The following is a 6,060-nucleotide window of genomic DNA, read 5'->3' on the forward strand; positions in this document are numbered from 1 at the left end:
CCCCCCCCCCTCCGGTCATCTGCCCCTTACTTCGCCCCTGGCGTTAGGCGAATATTAGGTTTGGTGAAAAATTGAACTAATAAGCTCGTTGCCTGAAAATCTCCGTTCGGGACCCGTTCAGATACTATAGGTGCCCTACGGGTTACAGGTATAAATATTATGGGCTCCCTTAAGGTTCAGTATCACCCTAATTGTCCACAAAGATCTCATGATATTTTTACCCCTGTGTGCAAATACCGTAGGTGCATTATGAACTCAAATTGTCATCGTGAACTGAATGGGTAGGCCACAATATTTGTACCCCCTCCCACCAAGAACCTGGACGGCTCCTTCTCCGAACCACAATATGTATACTCCACTGGTGAAAAGTGAGGACGGCGTAAGTCCACGTTATTCTCATTGGACTTACGCTCTTTCCACTTTTCACCAGTGCCTTTGTGCTGCAGTTGCACCTCCTGCCTGAGCTGTGAGCTCGGGGAGCAAAGCAGGCAGCCGAGCCCAATTACGTGAGACTGTAATCCGCCTTAATTGGAAAGCGCGTGTGCGGCTGGATCTCGAAAATCTGATGACCTTCAGCAGCAGCAGCAGCCTTCCTCTCGGAGCGGTGCGCGCCCTCGGCCGAGCTCCCCGACCTACCTCGCGGCGCGGCGCGGCGTGGCGCGTCTTGTTCGGGTCCTCGTCCTTGTAGCCCAAAGCCGCTGATGCTGCGGTCAGTCTGGCCATGGTCTTGGCTGTGTGCTCCTCCTCCTGCCCTGGGTCCAGCCAGAATGCAGATTCCCGGGCGGTACACGACGTACGGGAAGAGGTGGAGGACATGTGCGCGGTTTAATGCAATGCAATGATCCTTCTTTTCTTTCACATAATGAATTTTCTTTCCCGTTTTTATTTTTTGTTCTCCGCCTCTCCGGTGGCCGTGCAACAACAAGGCGATCGTCCGGGCTAGGGCGATGCACGGCACGCACCCAAACGAGCCCGGCAGCCCGGCAGCCCGGCCCTGCGTGGTGCAAACCAAGAGGGGCGTGGGGCGTGGCCGTGCACGCATAGCAGGAGAAGTGCCTCTGTGTGTGTGACATTGTGTCCACGGGTCCTCACGCAGCGGGGCTGGCTGACCCTTGGACGACGTCGTGCGGTTCCAGTTTCTCTCGCACTTTCGGAAATGACTTGTAAGCAAGCCCACCTGACTATCTTCGGACCGTGGGATCGTCTCTCTCGGTATAAACCGCGCGGCCAGAGGTTGGGAAAATTTCCATACTTTTCGTATAGTTTATCATACTATTTCTAAATAAAATATTATTACTGCTTTTAAAGCAACCGCGCGGTGCGGCACGCAGCACGCGATCACTGCGGTGGATCGGCATCGCCGAAACAGCGAAGCGGAGGATAGGAGTGGCGAAAGGTTAAACACGTTGGGAGCTCTGCGGCGGGGTCTCTGCAGCTGCAGCCCCTCACAGTGGACTCGTCCGGCACGGCAGCTGCCGCAGCTAGCCGCAGCGCAGCTTGCCGCAGCTGCAGCAGCAGCAGGCCTGCGCGGTGCGGTGGGCTGCAGGAGGGATCCGCACAGATAGGGACCCAAACCGGTTCCCCGCGCGCTCGCCGTAGAATCCACGCCGCGCGCTGGTCAGAGGCCGGGCCGGCCGGGCCGGGCGTGGCGGGCGGGCGGCGCGGAGTGTTGTCCACTCTCTCGGTCCACACGGCCGGGCCGGCCGGGCCCGTTACGGGCGTTACGTCAGGGCAGGGCAGCCGTACGCGAGGGGGGAGAGGAGGGGTTGGTTGCGTTATGAGGGGGCGGGGTGAGGCGAGATCCAGTCTCATCATTGATCAACTTACTGAGCACGCGGAAACGCGCGCGCGACGCGGGGACACGCTGCTGGGCCGTTGTTTCGTCCTGTTGCGGACCCTCGACCGTCCGCGTCGTCCTTTCTGGAAGCGTCTTCTCTGTGGAAGCGCGGGGTAGTTGTACAGGGTGGTCCACAGACCCCTTCCTTTATTTTGCTTATACTGTACCGCATGCATGCGTGCGGGCGGGCTTGCCTACTGTCGCTCACCATGGGCGCCTTATGGCCCCGTGCGAGTATGCAACCCGTCCGCACGCCTGTATCCGGTACAGTATAAGCAAACTAAAGGAAGGGGTCTGTGGACCACCCTGTATACGATGACGCGCTCGGGTCTGCGTCAAACTGTCTGCCGCGTTTCTTTCCGTAATCAAAATCATTTACTTTTTGTCTCCCGCCCGTGGTAAAAGAACACTGTACAACTCATCTGATGAAAACAATTAGTACCATGACAGGCCGCCGCGCTTAGTGTTCGCAACTCGGCAGGGGTTCAAAAAGAAAAACTCTAAATTAATTATTGTCATGTTCGATTGTCTGAATATGTACCAACAGAAAGTACGCATGGTATGATAATAAGCGACGCCCGAGGCGACGCCACAGGGCGGATAAAAAAAATTCGTCAAACTGGATACGGCATCACCCTTTCACTACATTCGTTTGCTGAGGAAGGAAGTTTTTTTCTCTCGATTTCCCGATTTACGCCATTGTATTTCTCATCCGGCTATTTGTAATTGGCGCGTGTGAGGTGGGCAGTGGCCGGGCCGCGCGCGTGAGCTGAGGTGCGCACCAACGTGTGCAGCCGCGCGTGAGAGCCGCGCTCTCACCTGGGGGAGAACAATGACAATTGTGAACGCGGGTAGCAATGGGCTTCGGGTGTCGCGGAGGATGAGTATTGCATGAGCATTGTTGGCCATCCGCGGTTTCCCACATGCCGCGCCGAATGGACCACATGCTGTGCGTAGCGCCGTCATATTCCTCGCAGTAAACGCATGGCGTCGTCCGCGTAACAATATACCAGGTGGCTGACTCTCGCCTTCCCTAGTTGTCGACTAGTTACACCGTACCGCATGCATGGGAGCGGGTGGGTTTGCCTATCCATGCTGCCAACGGCTCCTTATCGCCTAGTGCGAATAGGCAACCCAACCGCGCGAGCGCAGGCGGTACAGTATAACTACGAAAGTGCGCGGCGTCGATTTTGGCAACTATAGAAGTATATAGGCACGTAAAGAGGTAAGCGCGGGTAATGCAACAAGGAGAGCGATGTTCAGGTTTCTCCTCTCTCATCTGTAAAGTTTCAAAAAGAAAACGGAGGATAATGGCGCGTGCTCTCCCGTGCGGGCGTGGGCCGCTTTCACAAAAGGGCCCCTCCGAGCCGAACACAAGTGGCCCTTCTTGCCTCAGCCACGCCACGCCGTGGCGGCGGGCTTACCGCAGCACGGTAGCGGGGCAAAGCAGAAGGCTTTCCGGGAGGTGAGCAAAGGCGTTGATGTTGATGGTGCTCTCATACCGCTCTGCCAGGCTCTGCACTCCGGCCGGCGGGCGCCAACGCTCCGATGCGCCGGCGTGCAGTCCATCGCCTCCTCGGGCCACTCGGCCGTCGCTGCAATTAGAAATTCCATCTTGTGCAGCGATTGCAAGAGAGACGGTCTTTTATGTTAATTGCCGCTCCTCCTCCCCCTCCCCTCTCTCCCCGCGGGCTACGCGGACGAGCCCCATGCCTCACACTCGCTGGCTGTCCGCAGGTTTTACGAGGCGGGCTGATGATCATTGCGGCAAGAACCCCGAAAAGTTTTACTAGAGGAAGTGCGACGTGGCGTGAAGCGCCGCACCCCCACCCCCACCCAGTTGTATTTGGAATATCCCCAGCTGCCTTGGACTAGGACACATGCTCGTCCGTGTTCGTGCAGCGTTGCAGCGTACGCGAGACATTATCTCAACGCGGCTTTCTCGGACATGAAAGTGAAATATTATTGACGACCTCGCGAAACACATCAGAAACCTAAAACAGTTTCTTTGATTCAAAGAAATTTCGACGGAACTTGGAGACAAGCAAACTCTCACTTGTAGTTCGAGGAAAGCTCTCTAAAAAAAGTAAGCTTTTCCTCGACGGAAATAAAATTTCTTTGAACTAGAGTAATATTTTCTTAATTCTCTCAAATTTCGTAGAATCAGATGAACCGTTTTCTGGGCGCCGGTTGAACGCGCCCACCCGTGGACGCGCGTCGTAAACGGCCGTTGAACGGAAGTATTGTTATTATGACTATACTCCTCCAACAACTAATGGCAGTACCTTTAGGTCGCAGGCGCGCCCGCGGAGAGTCATTGTTCCATAATGTAAACAAACCCCCTACCGGCCGCGCCTCTCACGGTCCGCCGCGTCTTCGCTCGCGCGCGAGTGAGCCTGTGCCCGGCGGCGTAAGTTGCGGGGCGTGGCGGGGCGTGGCGGGGCGTGGCGGGGCGTGGCGGGGCGGGGCGAGATGCACTCGCGCTAAGAGAATAATGCCACGTTAGCGCTCGCCTCGCAAGCAAATGCAACACACGCCTTCATTAGCCACGTGCAGCGGCCGTTTGGGTGCCTGACACGTTCCGTCTGATGCGGCGAGAGCGCTCACAGGTTATGTGGGACCCGCCCTGCCCCAGGGGGCGCCGGGCCTGCTCGCGGGTGGGGTCTGTTTCACAGGCACAGGTGCCCACAATAACTATCATCATAGACAGCCGCGTGTCAAAAGTTGTGACAAAGCGGTGTATTATAGAACCGGAGCTCCACATCGAGATTGCACCCGCACCGTTGCAAGTCTATTTTGGAAGACCAACAAACTCTCTCTCCTGCTGCATGTGTTTTGGTCCGATGGATAAGGTTAGGGTTTGAACTTGCCGCGCGCATCCGGCAGCGCGTCACGGTCAGCAGACCCGGCCCGGGCGTCCTTCTCGCCCCTCGCATCGCATTCTTTCCGCGTGTGTTTTCGGGCGGCGCGGTGGAATAGGCCGCGCCATAGGCAAGGCCGATTACCGCCCCTCCCCGCACCGCCCCGGCAGCAGCCCCGCGCGCACGCGAAAAGCGCGAAATAGGCGCCCGTTTGGCACGAAAGGGGCAGTCAACGGCGCGAGCGCCATGCCATGCCGAGTGATCGACCATAGTGGACCCGGCTGAGAAAAGGAAGAAGATGACCTCGGTAGTGGCTGCTACGGCGACTCGCCGAGACGAGTGAGTACGGTTCCTGTCGAATGTGATTCTAGATTTCTGTGATGGACGCTGACGATGTGACGCAGAATGAATGCCGAGGGGGAAACGACTGTTAAACTTTGTGTCAGCCGGATTACGGATTACCCGGATTACCTCCGGAGTGTCCTCCGGATTACGTTGCTTTTTCTCTAGGATTATCCCGGATTACCCCAAAATTTTCCCGGATTACCTCAAAATTTACCCGGATTACGGCAGATTTTTCAGAATTTCCTCGGATTACCCCTGCCGGATGACCAAACGGCTGTCAGCCGGATTACCTTAGTCGTTTCCCCCTCGGATAGGTCAGTGTGGAAAATAAACTTGTACATGGCTCGCCATACGATTCGAAGTCGACATGCAGTGCTTGTAAATTTACAATTTTAAATTGTAATTGTACGACATCCTTTCTGGAAAATTCTCCTGTCCCCGGTACGTCAATTTTTCACAGTGCAGTGGGCTCGGAGACTTGAACGCTTGGTAGGACGAGACGCTCCAAAGGGCTTCGGGGTCCTCGGTCCTCCATCGTAAAGTCCTTCTTCATCTCGAGGAGTATGGCTGGACTCCCCCACCTCCGGACCGAACCCGCTTCGGCCGGGCCCACGGCCCCAGCCGACCACAGAGTAGGCAACCAACGTACGTGCGTGTATTGCATTGCCTACCCTCCAGGCGCCCCTGGCTATAATACTGTTTAAAAACATCGCTCCTGATCTTTGTGAGAAAAATTCGTCTCCTACAAGACTTTTTCTTCTTCGAATTTAACTAGAATATTTTTCAAAAATCTTAAAAATTATACATCACTGATTCGCTAGTAAATTACATGTTTATCTGTCTGCCTGTCCTTTTACGGTCCAGGGATCGCCCCCCTCTCGGGCTGCTCGGCATTCTGACCAGACCAGGACCGCCGGGTGATGAGAAGGGCGGTCCGGTCGTCCTTGAGGAGGACGGGCGCAGCTCCGCGGCGGGGCGCGGCGGGGCGCGCGGGGAGTCCTTGTGGCCCCCGCCGCT

At 56.3% G+C, this 6,060-nt stretch overlaps 1 protein-coding gene across 1 annotated transcript in view; it reads left to right on the top strand.

Annotated features, from left to right (window-relative positions):
• Window positions 1-6,060, top strand: part of LOC113210047 (putative fatty acyl-CoA reductase CG5065) — a gene marked incomplete in the record, with an annotated part of 30,102 nt that overhangs the window by 267 nt on the left and 23,775 nt on the right.

Source organism: Frankliniella occidentalis, unplaced genomic scaffold, assembly GCF_000697945.3.
Source record: "Frankliniella occidentalis isolate FOCC.00 unplaced genomic scaffold, Focc_3.1 Scaffold225, whole genome shotgun sequence".
Classification (NCBI taxonomy): domain Eukaryota; kingdom Metazoa; phylum Arthropoda; class Insecta; order Thysanoptera; family Thripidae; genus Frankliniella; species Frankliniella occidentalis.